Here is a 19,182-nt window from a genome sequence, read left to right as displayed (position 1 = left end):
TTTTAAATGAATATTAATATTATATATTAAAATATTTTATTCAATCTGAAAGTTAAATTCTTTATTGTAATTTTAAAAGAAGCACAAACAGGAATTTCAGTGGTTAAGACTCTGCCCTTCCACTTTAGGGGGAGCATGGGTTTGATCCCTGGTCAAGGAATTAAGATCCCACATGCCATGAGGCTCAGCAAAAAAAAAAAAAAGCATAAACGTTTGCATGGGTCCCTAAAAGTATTGTGGGCCCTGGGCAGCTCCTAATCTGGAAAGATAAGTAGACTTGCCTATATGACCTCACAGCAAGTGGCAGTGTCCCTAATATAGGCATACTGGAAATTCTGTTATCCCTCTATATTCATTCCCAGGCAAAAGGCTAACCACTAGAGATAGCATGGCCCAGGCTCCCCTGCCATTGCAGGCAGGCCAGTGGGAAACAGCAGAATGGCAAGTGGGAAAAGATGGAGATGGCACATTCTTCCAGCTCCCCCTGCCAGGCTCACGTTTGGCAGTGACTGGCTCCCCAGGTGATGTAGTAGTGAAGAACCCACCTGCCAATGCAGGAGACGCAAGAGGGTTCCATCCTTGGGTCAGGAAGATCCCCTGGAAGAGGAAATGGCAACCCACTCCAGTATTCTTGCCTGGAAAATCCCCAAGACAGAGGAGCCTGGCGGGCTACAGTCCATGGGCTAGCAAAGAGTTGGACACAACAGCACACACAGGCACGTACTCCTCTACATAAGGCCACAGCTCCCATCAGAAAATCCTCTGCAGCTGTCGGACATTTGGACATCTTCTTTGGAAAATGACTATTTAGTTCCTCTACCCATTTTTCAGATTGATTTTTGTTATTGAGTTGTATGAGATCTTTACATATTTTGGATATTAACCCCTATCCCATGCATGATCTGCAAAGTTTTTCTCCCCTTCTGCAGGTTGCCTTTTCATTTCGCTGTTGTTTTGGTTTGGGGTTGTTTTTTTTTTTGGCCATATAGAAGCTTTTAAGTTTGATGTAGTACCACTTGTTGATTTTTGCTTTTGTTGTTTGTGCTTTTGCTGTCATATCAAAAAAAAAAAAAAAAAACTCATTGATGGGACCAGTGTAGAGGAACTTCTTTCTAACATTTTCTTCTAACAATTTTATGGCTTCAGGTCATATATTTAAGTCTTATACCCAAACAATCCATCTGGTCCCATCACTTCATGGCAAATAGATGGGGAAACACTGGAAACAGTGAGGGACTTTATTTTGGGGGGCTCCAAAATCACTGCAGATGCTGAGTGCAGCCATGAAACTAAAAGAGGCTTGCTCCTTGGAAGAAAAGCAATGACCAACCTAGACAGCATACTAAAAATCTGAGACATTAATTTTCCCACAAAGGTCCGTCTAGTCAAAGCTATGGTTTTTCCAATAGTCATGTATGGATGCGAGAGTTGGAGTAAAAAGAAAGCTGAGCACCGAAGAATTGATGCTTTTGAACTGTGGTGTTGGAGAAGACTCTTGAGAGCCCCTTGGACTGCAAGGAGATCCAACCAGTCCATCCTAAAGGAGATCAGTCCTAGGTGTTCATTGGAAGGACTGATGTTGAAGCTGAAACCCCAGTACTTTGGCCACCTGATGCAAAGAACTGACTCATTTGAAAAGACCCTGATGCTGGGAAAGATTGAGGTCAGAAGTGGACAACAGAGGATAAGATGATGGTTGGATGGCATCACCGACTCAGTGGACATGAGTTTGAGTAAACTCCAGGAGTTGGTAATGGATAGGGAGGCCTGGAGTGCTGCAGTCCATGGGGTCACAAAGAGTCGGGCACAACTGAGTGACTGAACTGAACTGAACCCATTTCAAGTTAATTTTTGTAAGTGGTGTAAAATTGTTGTTTAGTTGCTAAGTCGCATCCAACTATTTTGTGACTCCATGGACTACAGCCTGCCAGGTTCCTCTGTCCATAGGATTTCCCAGTCAAGAATATTGGAGTGGGTTGCCATTTCCTTCTCCAAGTGATCTTCACAACCCTACATCTCTCACATGGGCAGGCGGATTATTTACCCCTGAGCCACCAGGGAAGCCCAGTATAAAATGGGGGTCAGATTTTATCATTCTGCACGTGTTTAACCAGCTTTCCCAACATCATTTGTTAAAGAGAGTATCTTTCCCACTGAGTGTTTGTGGCTCCCTTGGCATGATAAAAAAGCTATTGCTACAGCGGCAATCACGTTTCTGTGTTCGCCCAAAAGTTCGTTCAGATTTTTCCATAACGTCATATGGGAAAACCCAAAGGAACTTTTCAGGCCAAACCAATATTATACAACATATATCAAAACAACATGGTGTACATCTTAAAATGTATCCAATGTTATGTATCAATATGTATTTCAATTTTAAAAAATAGTAAAGACAATTCTTTGTTACAGCCAAAGCTCTCTCCAGGTCTCCCTCTTGCTCCCTCCCTGCCACTCCCCTATTCTTGCTGTTCCCTGAGTTGTACCAACTTTACTGGTTTAACCTTGTAAATAGTCCTTAATTTTCAACTCCCCTTTTCGAGTGTGCTGTCAGGTTCCTGACAGTTTCCTTCATCTGACTCGTAGAGGGAAAAAAAACTCTCCAAACCAAAGGAAGGCAGTAAATATTGTATCCTGTGCTGAGCTGTGCATATTCAGGTTGCCTGGATGGCTGTAGAACTTGGCCTTCCTCAGCTACTCTCTGATCATGGTTTCAGATTCTTCTCCTTGTCACCCTTTCCCCAAGCCCTAATCCCAACCCCAGTGCCTGAATCCATCCAGATCAAGTGGGAAACTATCAGAGATGGGCCAATAAGTAGTTCCCTGAACTTTTTTCGGGGTGGAGGGGAGCAGCGCTGCCGCTGGCTGAGCAGCTACTTTTCTGAGATCACTGCCTTTCTTGTCCTCCTATGCACCTCACATATCCCAGGGATAGGGTATCTGCCTCAGTTTTCCGGGCTCTCCTTCCTTCAGCTCTAAGTCCTAGTTCCAACGTCAAATCCCAGTTAGGATCTTGCTCCAAAGGATCCTGAAATCACGATGGTATTTTTCAGCTGGCTGTGAAAAATCCCAGATAGGAAACCAAGTGTGTGATTATTCCCTCACCTCTAAGATGCATGTTCCCAGTCACCAAGAAGTATTGTGAAGCTTGCCCATGGGTTGAAAGGGCTTATTCAGCTGAGATGTTAACTCATTACAAAAAATCCAGAGTGAGTTTGTCTATTTCCTATGTCTTCCTTAAGAGAAAGAGCAGGGATGGACAAGCCATTGTCCAAGGGTCAGCTCTGGCCTGCTGCTTGCTTTAGTAAATAAACTTTATTGCCACATAGCCATGCTCCTTTCTTTATTCTCTACAGCTACTTTTGTGCTACAGTGGAGGAGCTGGGTTGTTGGAACATAAGAGGTTTTATGGATGTCCATACACTATCGCTGGTCCTTTACTGAAAATTGTTGCAGAACCCTGCCTTAGAGGAAGAGCATGCATGAGCTCTTTGTTTCACATCCAACTCCACCTTGCAGGACCTGGTCACTTTCTATGTGATTTGATGACTCGATTCATGTGACACTTAGAATAGCACCTAGTGAGCATGAAACAGATGACAACTATGGTTAATAAAAAGCATCAGTCCAACAGACATATGACTGAAGACAGAGAAAAACACTGACAGGAAAGAGTTTTCTCATCAGTCTTGCTCAGTGCTAACGGCATTACTTGCCAAGCAATGTTTGACTTGAAATGTTTTTCCCAGGAATTTGGCCTCCACTTGGCCCCTTCTCAGTTTCTCTTGGACCCCTGGGGGCTTCTGCCCTCACAGTCAATTCTCTCTTGTCTAGTCTTTCCTGGTCCTGGGCCTTCTCTTGGCCCTGCTTCTTCGGTTCCTGATAGGGAAATGACCCTCCCAGTGTCCCCAGTATCTGCAGGAGTTCAAAGACAAGTGCCCCACCTGCTGCCCCCAACCTCCAGACTTTCAGATGTGATGAGATGTGAAAGCCACCCTTCTCTCAGGCCCAAGGAGAAGAAGAAGGAACTTCTACATTCTAAAGCTGAAGCAAACTACAGTGGGCAAACGAGGACGCTTTCCATACATTTTATCTCAATACTCTGCCAGCCTGAGGAGTGAGTGAAGGGAGAGAGGAGAAGGAGGAAATCACATACATTACACACACACACTTGAACACACAACCTCACATACCTCGTGTGTACAACTGACATATACACAACTGCACAAAGACACACAGTCTCACACACACAGAACTGTTCGACATACAACACACACAACTTCAGAAATGCAACTCCAGGCATCATACTAAGTGAAATAAGTCAGACAGAGAAAGACAAACACTGCATATTACTTATATGTGGAATCTAGAAAACACAACAAACTGGAGAACATAACAAAAGAGAAACAGACTCACAGATATAGAGGACAAATTAGTGGTTACCAGTGGGGAGAGAGAAGGGGGGAGCAGCAACTCAGGGGTAGGAAGTTACATGTACAAACTATTGGGTATAAAATAAGATATAAGGATATATTGTGCAACATAGCAAATATAGCCAACATTTCATAATAACTATAAATGAAGTAAATCTTTAAAAATTGTGAATCATTATATTGTATTGTATCATTATATTGTAACCCACCAGGCTCCTCTGTCCATGGGATTTTCCAGGCAAAAATACTGGAGTGGATTCATTAACTTCTCCTGGGGATCTTCCTGACCCAGGGATCAAACCCGCATCTCCAGTTTGGCAGACAGATTCTTTACCACTGCGCCACCTGGGAAGCCCCTATTGTATTGTATACCTGTAATTTATGTAATATTGTACATCAGCTTTACTTCAATTTAAAAAAGAGAAAAGGAGCTTTATTCATGCAGTATGTCATACAATTCCTACACACACAAACATACACGCACTTGACATTCATGCACGCCATCAGACACAAAACCCCACAGTCCTCCTCAGACACACAGCTCCATACACACACACCCCTTCAGGATCTTGCACAACTCCCCTTGTAAATGAAGCTCTATACAGGCAGGTACATAATACACACACACACACAACTTGGGACACAAGACACAAAACTTCAGACATCGAAATGCCTTCCCACATTTAAACATTCAGCCTCACTCATCTCTGTGGGTTGGCACTCCTACTCAAAATTCAGTCTCACACACACACACCATCACCACCACCACCCCTCATAGAACTTCTGACCCAGTCCCCCTGCATCGGTGGCCAAAGTCTCAGTCACAATCAGGGCCCTCCGGATTGGAGGAATAAACCCCCTGATAGGGAGGGGAACCAAGCCTTGGAAAGGGACCAGGCATCAGGCAAAGATGGAAACCTGCCCACGGGTAGAGGCCATGGATAAGAGGGACAGGATGGACAAGAGCCGAGATGGGTAACCAAGGAGACAGGAAACTCACCAGGGCTACAGGAGATGAGCGGAGGCTACGACTCTACGGGGCAGGGAGCAGCTGAGACAAAGAGCAGCCGAGAGATGAGAACATGGGCGAAAGGGGGGCCCCACCCGCCTGACCCCATGATAGGCCCAACCGGCCCGGATCCCGCCTGCCAAAATCTCAGAGCCCCCGCCCTCGCAGAGCCGCGGGACTCGCACTCACCAGCGCCAGGAGCAGCGGGGGCGGCCTGCCCGCGCGTCCGCCTGCGCGCTGCGCGGGGATGCAGGTGCCGGAGCCCAGCGAAGCGCCCGGCCGGGGCAGCGGGGACCCGCCAGAGACCGCGCAGCGCCTGCTCCAAAACCAAAAAGGCCGAGGTACCGGCGCGGAGCCGCGACGCGCTGTGCAGCTGGTGGGATCCGCGCCGGGCCCGCGTTCACGTGGGTGCGGGGGCGCCGGGCCGTTGGAGGTGGGGGGGCGGGATCCCCTCCGGGATAACCCCCGCCTCCCCCGCGCCCAGCCCAGGCTCAGCAGCCGAGCGGGAGAAAGGGCACTGCGTGTTTGGGGAGGGGTGAGTGGCCTCTCTCGCGTCTAGCCCCCGCCCCCAGCTCGGAGCCGCGCCTCCGAACCCCTGCCTCCCGCCGCCTCCCGGGCCCTCCAGACTCCCGACCATCCCTGGAGAGCGCGGGGACCAGGCCTCGGCATCACTGGGCCCGCGCCCACATCCTCAGCGGAGGTCTAGGGAAGGCGCGGCGTGGACTCGGCTGCCCGGCTTCTCCCTCCGGGTTCACGTTCCTTCTTTGGCCACATGGCCGCTGTGTGAGCTTGGGTCAGCCCCTCTCCCTCTCTGAGCCTGGTCTCCTCATTTAAACAATGGAGGTGACTCTGCCAACCCCACAGAAGATTAAAGCTGAGAAAATTAAAGTGCGCGTGAGCCTGGAAATCCTCCGTGCAGCATGAAGCCTTGTGCAAGTGGGAGGCAAATCACTGCTGGTAGCCTTGTAATTAATATTATTCTTTGCTCTCTTTAGGATACCCCGGGCAGTGTTGATTTTGCTTTTCTTCCCAAAAGGCACTGATTTGGTCCCTTCCAATATCTCCTACTAATTGCCATTTTTAAGAGCTGAGCACAGAGCTTGGCGTGTGATTAAAACCTCAATATGTGTTTGCTATTATTATTACCGAGCAATTGTTTATGGCAACCTCCTAGTCTAGCCAGGCTCTTTTACACCTATTTAATCTTCACACTCTTATGTAGTAGCTATCACTACCCTCAGTTTGCAGATGAGGGTACAGGCTCTCAGAGAGGTTCAGTAACTTGATCAAGATCACACAGCCAGAAAGCAGTCACCCCAGTTCCAACTCTGTGCCCATAGCCCCCACTTTCCTTCTTGACACAGCAGCTTCTATTAATAGATAAGCAGTTCTCAAACTTAGCTGTACCTTAGACTCACCCACCAGTTGTTGTTTAGTCACTCAGTGGTGTCCAGTTCTTTTGTGACCCCATGGAGCCCGCCAGGCTCCTCTGTGGGATTTTTCAGGCAAGAATACTGGGGTGGACTGCCATTTCCTTCTCTAGGGGATCTTCCGGACTTAGGGATTGAACACAGGTCTCCTGCATTAGCAGGTGGATTCTTCACCACTGAGCCACCTGAGAGATACTAATAGTAGGGGAATAATAATAGGGGAAATTTGGGGGGTGGGGTGAGAGGATATGGAAATTCTCTGCACTCTTTTAGGAGAAGGAAAAGGCAACCCATTCCAGTGTTCTTGCCTAGAGAATCCTATGGACAGAGGAGCCTGGTGGGCTGCTGTCCATAGGGTCGCACAGAGTCGGACACAACTGAAGCGACTTAGCAGCAGCTGCACTTTTTTCAATTTTTCTGTAAATCTAAAACTATCCTAAGAAATTTTGTCAACTGATTAAAAAGATCATGGAGAGGAATACTTCCCTGGTGGTCCAATGGTTAAGACTTTGCATTCCAGTGAAGGGGGTACAGGTTCAATCCCTGGTTGGGGAGTTAAGATCCCACATGCCGATTGGCCAAAACACCAAAACATAAAACAGAAACAGTATAGCAACACATCCGAACAAAGACTTTAAAAATGGTCCACATTAAAAAGAAAAATCTTTATTAAAAAAAGAACTAAAAAAAAATTATGGAGGATTCAAAAGAGTTTTCGTCTATATGTTATACTTACTAATCTTCACTGTATTGGAAATTAAAACTGAACGTACTTAAATATTCATTTTAGGATAAAAGTAAGCTCATTACATGTTAACATAAATAGCAGATTTTTATGAAAAATAACTATATTTTCCAAAACAAGGAAAAAGCTATGAGAATAGCAATATTTTACACTTTCACAAATTGCTGTAATGTCTAGCTTAATTAAAACAAAGCAAGTATTATAGTTTGTGTACTCAGCCACTTTGTCTCATTTTTAATTGAACATTAAGGGAATGTAGTATTTTACAAGGGCTTCCCTTGTAGTTCTGTGTGTAAAGAATCTTCCTGCAAAGCAGGAGACCCAGGTTTGATTCCTGGGTTGGGAAGATACCCTGGAGAAGGAAGTAGCAACCCACTCCAGTATTCTTACCTGGAAAATATTATGGACAGAGGAGCCTGCCAGGCTACAGTCTTTGGGGTCACAAGAGTCGGACACGACTTAGTGACTAAACCACCACCACCAATATTTTAATCATAACTCTGCCAACATCTTTATCTAGAGGCTTGTTACCATTTTTGTCTTTTCTGAAATTTTTATCACCAAGAAAGGCAGGATGACAATTTTTTCCCTTCCAGATTGAGTTGGTGTAGTGTATTCTGGGTTATCAAATGCCCATGGTTTTGAGACTTTGAAATGATAAATATTCATGATGTGTGAAACAGCATGATACATAACTGCATGATCTTAGTTTCATAATAATGGATGGTTAGTTGTGAAAATACACAAATGAGACCTAGAAGGACACATCAGCCTGAGCCTGTGATTGTAAATGACTGTTTTTTGCTTCTTGTGTTTTTTCTATTTCCTATTATGCACATGTTAACTTTTAAGAAATAAATGCTATTTTTAAAACCTTAAAAAAAAAGAAAAGAAAGCAAGATTCTCATACAGTTGATACAGTTGACCCTCCTTGTGTGAGAATTCCATATTTGTAAATTAACCGACCTGCTAAAAATTTTATGTACCCTAAATTCAATATCCATGGCATTTTCATGGTCATGCACGGAGTGATGAAAAATTTGAACTGGTTGACATGCTGAGGTCAAATATACAGCTACAGTCAAACAAGGCAACCCTCTACCTTCTTGTTTCAAGTGTCATACCATAAAAAATGTCCTTTCCACAATCTGTTTAGTGCCGCATTTTTCAAATTTTTGTGCTTTTTGTTGATTTTGCTGTTTGGAATGGCCCCAGGCCTAGTGCAAAAGTGCTGTCTAGTGTTCTTTAGCACAAGAAGACTGTGTTGTGCTTCATGGAGAAAATCTATGTGTTAGATAAACTTCATTCAAGCATGAGTTACAGTGCTGTTGGCTGTGAATACAATGTTAATGAATCAACAATATGTATCAAATAATGTGTCTCTAAGCAGAAACACCCAGATGGTTGGAAAAGATAGGAGTATCTTAATCAGCTTTTTAGGTTATTATGCCTATTCTTTGAGACTGTACGGAGGCTTGACATGTTTTAAAGGATAGTTGCAAAGCAGAATCTGAAAGTATCACTGAACCTTTACTACTCTATTAACATTACAATCCATGGAGTGCATCTTTTTACCTATGGATGATTTTGAAACATCATTCACGAGTCACCTAAATTACACAGATCATCCAAGTATTAACACATTTCATTATTCAGTATCAAAAAGTAACATTTGTTAATATGACTACCAATCTCATCAGAAGAGTCTTTAAATGTTGGCAAGCTGTCAAGATTACAGTAGTAAATACAAGTTTTTCAAAATTCTAATTTTCCCTTAAAAGTCCAGATTTTATCATGGACAACAAACACTGTTCTCCTTGATGCTACAGACTCTTTCTTTCACTTTTGTGAAAATGTAGCCTTTCTCTTCCTAACTTATTTTACTTAGTATGATAATCTTTAGTTGCAGCCAAATAATATTGCAAATGGCATTATTTCATCCCTTTTTATGGCTGAGCAGTCGAATTGCACTCTTTCAAATGGTTAACTTCATGTTGTTTGAACTTCACCTTAATTTAAGGAAAAGTAAAGAAATGCCCAGAAAAACTCAAGAGTATTTTAATGCAGTGTTTTTAAAAATCAAATTAATGCAAAAACTCCACAATGAACAAGTTATCAGCATTTCACATAAAGACAAGATCAGAATTCCTGATTTTTCCTTGTGCTTCAGATTTCCATATAGCTCAACACTCTTACTGATTCTGTCTTTAAAATAAACATTTTGATATTTTGCTTACCATGGATTTTTACATTAATTTTGTGTGACTTTTTTTTTTTTTTACTACACCCAGTTTTAGTCATAGCACACAAGATCTTTAGTTAAGGCATGCAGGCTCTTACTTACGGCATGCAGGATCTAGCTCCCTGACCAGAGATTGAAACTGGGCCCCCTGCATTGGGAGTGCAGAGTCTTAACCACTGGACCACCAGGTAAGTCCCTGTGTGACTTTTTAATTATTAAAATTGGAATCTTATTTATCTTTTCTATCAGAGAACATCCCTATTATCTCTGAATGGGGAAAAGATAACATAACCATATCGTCAAAGAATAATTTTTTTAATTATTTTAAAATTTTTTAATTATTTTATTGGAAAGTAGTTGGTTTACAATGTTGTATTAGCTTCGGGCATACAGCAAAAATAATCAATTATACATATACATATATCTACTCTTTTTAGATTTTCAAAGAATAATTTGTAAAGAAAAAAATCTGACTTATTTCACTATTTCAAAGTTACAGATACACACAGACTCCTTTTGTGTCTCATTGCCCTGTTCATTTCTCTTAACTATTTTATTGAGGTATAACAACAGGTAAAAATGTGAACTAAACAACATCAACAGAGACCCATGAAACTATCACCACCATCACTTCTCAAAGTTAATATTCCAGTAATAATATTCTGATATGATTTTTCTTAATTACAGAGGTTTTCTTGGATCCCCCTAACAAGTTGGACTTCCCAGGTGTTGCAGTGGTAAAGAATCCACCTGCCAATACAGGAGATGCAAGAGACGAGGCTTGATCCCTGGGTGGGGAGTATCCCCTAAGAAGGAAATGGCACCCCACTCCAGTATTCTTGCCTGGAAAATTCCATGGACAGAGGACCCTGGTGGGCTACAATCCATGAGGTTGAAAATATTCGGACACAACTGAGCGACTGAGCATGCAAACACACAACATTTTACAGACAAGTGCCTTATTTTCCTCATTCTTGCCCTGTCCCTGTGAGTATCTCTTCCATCCTTTTTTCATTTGTGTGTGTGTGTGTGTGTGTGTGTGTGTGTGTGTACTCCAGGTCTTAGTTGCAACATTCAGGATCTTTAGTTTCAGCATACGGGATCTAGTTCCCTGGCCAGGGATCAAACCCCTGGCCCTCTGCATTGGGAGCACAGAGTCTTAGCCCTGGATCCCCAGGCAAGTCCCTCTTTCATTCTTTCAAGAAGGGAAAGGCTACTGGCTTCCATTTATAGTGGGAAAGCGGGCTCAAAGAAGTTAAGTCACAGGCTGCACTGGTAATAAATGGTGCAGCCAGAGTTTGAGCCCACCCTGGGGTGGACCGGAGTCTGACCGGAGTCTCCAGCTCTGGCCCCAGCATTAGGAAGCCAGGCCAACCCAAACAGAGCATCCTCAGGTTGTCCCAGACGATTGCTCCAGTGGTGGGATGGGGCCTGAGCAAGGACTGAGCCACAAGGAGCAAGAGATGGAGGAATTGAGGCTAATTACTCTGCAGGAAGCACTCACTCCCTATGAATTAATTAGGGCAGAGCTAGCCTGCGGCATCCCCGAAGCCCCCAGAGTCATTAAGGGAGAGGGAGTGTCTCATTACGGCTGGCAGCTTGGGAGGGGCAAGAGGAAGGCCAGGCACCCCCCCCCCCACCGACTCTTTCAACCCCACCCTCCTTACCAGAGTGGCCTGCTCGGCAAGCCAAAAGTCAGAGATGAAGGGATAAGTTACCCACCTCCAAAATTCAGTCAACATTTATATTTATGTAAGATATCTGGCTTCCCATGTAGCTCAAACAATAAAGAATCCGCCTGAAATCCGGGAGACCTGGGTTCAATCCCTGGGTCAGAATGATACCCTGGAGAAGGACACGGCAACCCACTCCAGTATTCTAGCCTGGAGAATCCAACAAACAGAGGAGCCTGGTGAGCTACAGTCTGTGGAGTCGCCAAGAGTCAGACACGACTGAGCAACTAACACTTTCACACAAGATATTCAGAGTAGGTAAATCTGGGGCTTCCCTGGTGGTCCAGTGGGTAAGATTCTGTGTCCCCAATGCTGGAGGCCCAGGTTCCATCCCTCATCAGGGAGCTAGATCCCACATGCCACAACTAAGACCCAGTGCAGTCAAATAATAATAATAATAAAAGATATGCAGAATAGGTAAATCTATAGAGAAAGAAAGCAGATTAGTGGTTACCAGGAGCTGGAACAAGAAGGGGATGGGGAGTGATTGCTTTATGGGTATGGGGTTTCCTTTCGGGGTGATGAAAAAAATTTGGAGCTAGATAGTCGTGATAGCTACGAAAAACGTGAGTGTACTTATCACTAACTTATGCCTTTAAAATGGTTACAACGGCTGTGGTGGAAATCATTTTGCAACAAATATATGTATCAAATCAACACATTGTACACCTTAAACTTCTACAATGTGTGTGCGTGTGTGTGTGTGCACGTGTGTGCAGTCCTGTCCCACTCTTTACAACCCCATTAACTGTAGCCCACCAGGCTCCTCCGTCCATGGGATCAAACCCACGTCTTTTGCATCTCCTGCATTAGTAGGCAGATTCTTTATCACTTGTGCCACCTGGGAAGCCAAAACTTCTACAATCTTATATGTCAATTATATGTCAATAAAAATGGAAAAATTGGTTACAATGGTAAAACTTGCGTGTTTTACAATTAAAAAGTCAGTCTCCTTGTAGTTCATGATTACTTATTCAACATTGATGAACACCTTTGGGGTTTTATTTTGTTTGCTTTAATATTTATTTTTACTCATTTATTTATTTGGCTATGCTGGGTCTTAGTTGCAGCACCCGGATCTTCTATTTGTTATAGCATACAGAATGCAATGCAAACTCTTGGTTGTGGCATATGAGATCTAGTTCCCTGACTAGGGATCAAAGCCAGGCCCCCTGCTTTGGAAGTGTGGCATCTTAGCCACTGGACCACCGGGAAGTCCAATGAACACCTGTTTGGTACCCAGCATTGTACTGGGTGAGGAAGCCCAGCCCTGTGCTCAGAGCTCAATCTCAGTGAGAAGTGGCACCATACAACTTCCATATAGCCTCCTAAGACACTCTCCATCCTCATCTAATTCTGGTCTTAGGGCACTGACCCTCATGGATCATACCAACAGGTTCCTTTGCTCTCCGACTTCAGGTTGCATGCTCAGCAGCTTCAGTCATGTCCAACTCTTTGCAATCCTATGGGCTGTAGCCCACCAGGTGCCTCTGCCCATAAGATTCTCCAGGCAAGAATACTAGAGTGGGTTGCTGTGCCCACCTCCAGGGCATCTTCCCAACCCAGGGATCGAACCCGTGTCTCTTACATCTCCTACATTGGCAAGCAAGTTCTTTACCACTAGTACCACCTGAGACTTCCTGTTGGGCTCAGGCAAAGGGAGCCCCTTGCAGGAGGACAAGGGGTGGAGAGTGAGATCTCAGTAGTTTTTCCCTCAGGTCCATTCCTACGTGCTCACTGCAGATGTCTGTGCCCCCAGACTAGAACACAGGTCCAGGCAGGTGGCTCTTTCCAAATTCTAGAAGTAATTGCTCCCTTCTCTCCAGAATGTTCTTCCAGGTATGGATAACTACTCCCAGGTGCGACTAACTTTGATGGTGTGTCATCCCATATGGGTTCCTAGGCCTCCTCCCACACCTTCGTCAATCGCTCCTCAACTTGTCCAGTTTGTATATTTGCATTCTGCTGAGACTTGTTGTTCAGACAGGTATTTAGAAGAGGCAACAGAAAAATAAATGGGCAATGAGTAGACTGAAGTTAGTACTACCTTTAGTAGTATATCCAGAAACTGGGGAGCCCTAGCAGAATTGTTGCTATTGTTCAGTCACTGAATCATGTCTGACCCTTTGCCACCCCATGGACTGCAGCATGCCAGGCTCCTGTATCCTCCGCTATCACCCAGAGTTTGCTCAAATTCATGTCTATTGAGTCAGTGATGCTGTCTAACCATCTCATCCTTTGCTGCCCCCTTCTCTTTTTGCCTTCAATCTTTCCCAGCATCAGGGTTTTTTCCAATGGGTCGGCTGTTGGCATCAGGTGGTCAAAGTATTGGAGCTGAAGCTGATGCTGAAGCATCAATCCTTCCAATGAATATTCAGGGTTGATTTCCTTTAGGACTGACTGGTTTGATCTCCTTGCAGTTCAAGGGACTCTCAAGAGTCTTCTCTAGCACCACAATTTGAAAGCATCAATTTTTCAGCACTCAGCCTTCTTTATGGTCTGAGTCTCACATCCATACATGACTACTGGAAAAACCACAGCTTTGACTATACAGAACTTTGTCAGCAAAGTGATGTCTCTGTTTTTTAATGTGCTGTCTAGGTTTGTCATTAGTTCAGTTGGTAAAGAATCTGTCTGCAATGCAGGAGACCCCAGCCTGATTCCTGGGTCGGGAAGATCTGCTAGAGAAGGGAAAGGCTACCCACTCCAGTATTCTGGCCTGGAGAATTCCACGAACTAAATAGTCCATGGGGTCGCAAAGAGTCAGACATGATTGAGCTTTCACTGGGTTTGTCATAGCTTTCCTTCCACAGAGCAAGCATCTTTTGATTTCATGGCTGCAGTCACCATCCACAGTGACTTGGGAGCCCAAGAAAGGGAGAGATAAACAGAGGGTAAAATTTTTAAAGACATTTTTATTGTCAAGATAATGCATATTCATTGTAGAAAAATTGGGGAAATGCAGAAAGGGTAGAAGGAAACAAAAAAAAAATCACCAAATCCTCTTCATACTCACCATTATAATGTTGGTGGAGTACTGTTGAAGTGGGGATATTTTTCCTAGTTCACAATCAGAATCATGCCTACTTGTTACAATTGGATGAACCTTGAGGACATTATGCTAAGTGAAATAAGCCAGAGACAAAGGAACAAGTATTTGATTATTCCACTTATATGAAGTCCCTAGAGAAGTCAGATTCATAAAGACAGAGTAGTAGAGTGGGGGCCAGGGGCTCTGGGGAGGGGGATGCGGAGTTCCTGTTTAATGGGGACGGTTTCAGTTTGGGAAGATGAATCAGTTCTGGAGATGGATGGTGGTGACAGTTGCCAACAGTGTGAATGTGCTTACGCCACTGAACTGCACACTTAAAAATGGGGAGGATGGCAAATGGCATGTTGTGTATATTTTGTGTGTGCCTATGTGTGGTCGCTAAATCGTGTCCGAAGCCTCATGAGCTGTAGCCTGCCAGGCTCCTCTGTTCGTGGGATTACCCAGGCAAGAATACTAGAGTGGGTTGCCATTTCTGCCTCCAGGGCATCTTCCCAACCTAAGGATCGAAACTGTGTCTCCTGTGACTCCTGCATTGGCAGGCAGATTCCCTTCCAGTGAGCACAAGGATGGGCAATGTTTATGTAGAGACAAGCCAGCAGTAGGCAGGGGACCCCACACTTAAAGGGACAGATATCATTGTACTAGTCTTCTAGGGCTACCATAACAAATTACCACAAACTGCGTGGCTTAAAGGAATAGGAATTTACTCTCTCACAGTTCTGAAGCTCAGAATTCTGAACCAAAAGGTTGGCAGGGTCATGCTCCCTACAAAGGGTCTAGGGGAGGAACTTCCTTGCCTCTTCCAGCTTCTAACGGTTGCCAACAAGCCTTGTTATTGTTCTCGTTCCGTTGCTAAGTTCTGTCCAACTCTTTGCGACCCCTATGGTTTGTCGCCTGCCAGGCTCCTCTTGTTCATGGGATTCCCAAGCAAGAATACTGGAGTGGCTTGCCATTTGCTTCTCCAGGAGATCTTCCCAGCCCGGGGATTGAACTTGTGTGTCCTGAATTGGCAGGTGGATTATTTACCACTGAGCCACCAGGGAAGCCCTCCAGCAAGCTTTGGCCTTACTCAACTTGTAGGCATCACTCCAGTCCATGCCTCTTTCTACACATAGCCAGCTTACCTTTCTCTGTCTCTGCCTCTTCACACAGCCTTCTTATAAGGATATCAGTCATTAGATTAAAGGCCCATCCTACTCCAGTATGACATCCCCACCCTACTCCAATATAACCTCATGTCAACTGTTTACATCTTCAAAGACCCTATTTCCAAATCAGGTCATATTCATAGGTACTAAAAGTCTGAGTTTCATCATAACTTTTGAGGGAGACACACTTAAACCCACCACAGTGGGCAAGGTCCTTCATCTGTCCTCAGTTCAGTTCAGTTCAGTCGGTCAGTCGTGTCTGACTCTTTGCAACCCCATGAATCGCAGCACACCAGGCCTCCCTGTCCACCACCAACTCCCGGAGTTCACCCAGACTCGTGTCCATTGAGTCCGTGATGCCATCCAGCCATCTCATCCTCGGTCGTCCCCTTCTCCTCCTGCCCCCAATCTCTCCCAGCATCAGAGTCTTTTCCAATGAGTCAACTCTTCGCATGAGGTGGCCAAAGTACTGGAGTTTCAGCTTTAGCATCATTCTCTCCAAAGAAATCCCAGGGTTGATCTCCTTCAGAATGGACTGGTTGGATCTCCTTGCAGTCCAAGGGACTGTCAAGAGTCTTCTCCAACACCACAGTTCAAAAGCATCAATTCTTCGGCACTCAGCCTTCTTCACAGTCCAACTCTCACATCCATACATGACCACAGGAAAATCCATAGCCTTGACTAGATGGACCTTAGTCGGCAAAGTAATGTCTCTGCTTTTGAATATGCTATCTAGGTTGGTCATAACTTTTCTTCCAAGGAGTAAGCGTCTTTTAATTTCATGGCTGCAGTCACCATCTGCAGTGATTACCACCTAATTTGGGTTCCCTCAAAAGAAAGATGCTTAGGACTTCCCTGGTGGTCCAGTGGCTAAGACTCCAAACTTTCAATGCAAGTGCCCAGGTTCAATCCCTGGTCAGGATACTAGATCCCACCTGTTGTAATCAAGAGTCCACATGCTACAACTAAGACCCAGTACAGCCAAATAAATAAATATTTTTTAAAAATAAGAAGGATGCTTCGATGTTGAGCAGCCAAAACAGGAACACCCATGGCAGAAGCACCAGAAAGTCCTTCGTCGGTCCACACATGGACTATATCCAGGAAAGGTAGGGCTACAGTCATTCAGTCATTCAACAAATAAATATTAAGAACCTGCTTTGCACTAGGAACTGGGCTATGTACCAGGGATTCAGTGATAACTAGAACAGGTGAGCTCCTGGTAGGCGATGGGGTTGCAAAAGAGTCGGACACAACTGAGTGAGTCGGTCACAACAACAACAAAGGACAGGAGAGGTCCCAGCCAAGGACCTGGAATTTAGGAACGGAGTTGAGAAAATCACAAACTGATGCAGGAGAGATGCAGTAAAATATGCAGTGTGATTCGTCAGATGGTCAAGGAAGGCCCTTTAGGAGATAATCCTTGGGCAGAGATCTAAAGGATGAGAAGGATTAAACCATATAAAAATGCAGGCGAGAAACATTTCAGAGAGGGAAGAATATTCCAGAGAGGGTGACTGCGACTGCAAAGACCATGAGATTAAATAAGCTTGATGAATCTAAACACGGCATAGCTGATCCTTCATGAGCCAAGGACGAAGTGATGGCATATGGGAAAGGAAAGGTGGACAGAGGTCACCAGGTTGTAACTGGAATTCTTTTCTATTCAGTTCAGTTCAGTCGCTCAGCCGTGTCTGACTTTTTGCAGCCCCATGGACTGCAGCATGCCAGGCTTCCCTGTCCATCACCAACTCCTGTTCTGTAGATCATGGTAAGAAATGTGGATGCTATCCTATAATTGAGACTCATCTCACTAAACCTACCGATTGTTCTTAAAGTCACAGGCATCCTAACCGAACAAGTGATACTCAGATCCACTAATGTGGATGAGATTTTCTAGGGAGAAGGTCATGGAGAAGGTGACGGAGAATAGATGATGGAAACCTAATATTGTTCAGTAGCTCAGTCATGTCTGACCTTTGTGACCCCTCATGGACTGCAGCATGCCAGGCTTCCCTGTCCTTCACTATCTCCCAGAGTTTGCTCAAACTCACGTCCATTGAGTCAGTGATGCCATCCAACCATTTCATCCTCTGTCATCCCCTTCTTGTCCTGCCCTCAATCCTTCCTAGCATCAGGATCTTTTCCAGTGAAAAAGACCTCTTCACATCAGGTGGTCAAAGTATTGGAGCTTCACCTTCAGCATCAGTCCTTCCAATGAATATTCAGGGTTGATTTCCTTCAGGATTAACTGGTTTGGTCTCCCTGCAGTCCAAAGGGATTCTCAAGAGTTTCCCCCAACACCACAGTGCAAAAGCATCAATTCTTTGGCACTCAGCCTTCTTAATGGTCTAGCTCTCACTTCCATACATGACTACTGGAAAAACCATAGCTTTGACTATACAGACTTTTATCAGCAAGGTGATGTCTCTGCTTTTTAATACACTGTCTAGAGTTGTCATAGTTTTCTTTCCAAGGTGCAAGTGTCTTTTAATTTCATGGCTGCAGTCACCATCCACAGTGATTTTGGAGTCTAAGGAAATAAAATCTGCCACTGTTTCCATTGTTTCCCCATCTATTTGCCATGAAGTGATGCGACCAGATGCCATGACCTTTAGTTTTTAAATGTTGAGTTTTAAGCCAGCTTTTCACTCTCCTCTTTCACTTTCATCAAGAGGCTTTTTAGTTCCTCTTCACTTTCTGCCTTTATGATGGTATCATCTCCATGTCTGTGCTTGTGTGCTTAGTCGCTCCATCATGTTCAACTCTTTGCGATCCCATGGACTATAGCCAGGCTTCTCTGTCCATGGGGATTCTCTAAGCAAGAATACTGGAATGGGTTGCCATGCCCTCCTCCAGGGGATCTTCCCAACCCAGGGACTGAACCCAGGTCTCCCAAATTGCAGGTGAATTCTTTACCTTCTGAGCCACCAGGGAATCCCATGAACACTTGAGTGGGTAGCCTATCCTTTCTCCAGGGGATCTTCCCAACCTAGGAACTGAACCAGGATCTCCTGCATTGCAGGCGGATTCTTTACCAGCTGAGCTACCAGGGAAGGTGTATCTCATCTGCCTATCTGAGGTTGTTGATATTTCTCCCGGCCATCTTGATTCCAGCTTGAGCTTCATCCAGCCCGGCATTTCGCATGATTGCTGCATAACAAATTAACCCAAAACTTAGCAGCTTAAAACTTTAAAACAACACATCTATTACATGAGTCTCTAAGAGTCAGAAATCTGGGCAGAGCTTGGCTGGGTCTTCTGGCTCAAGGTCTTTGACCAGACTGTAGACAAGATGTCAGCCAGGGCAGTTACCTAGTCCCAAGTCTAGACTGGGGTAGGATATGCTTCCAGGCTCACTCCTGCGATTATTGGCAAGATTCAGTTCTTCAT

This window comes from Ovis canadensis, chromosome 5, assembly GCF_042477335.2.
Source record: "Ovis canadensis isolate MfBH-ARS-UI-01 breed Bighorn chromosome 5, ARS-UI_OviCan_v2, whole genome shotgun sequence".
NCBI lineage: Eukaryota > Metazoa > Chordata > Mammalia > Artiodactyla > Bovidae > Ovis > Ovis canadensis.
The sequence above is the reverse complement of the archived record's forward strand: the minus strand, read 5'-3'. Positions refer to the sequence as shown.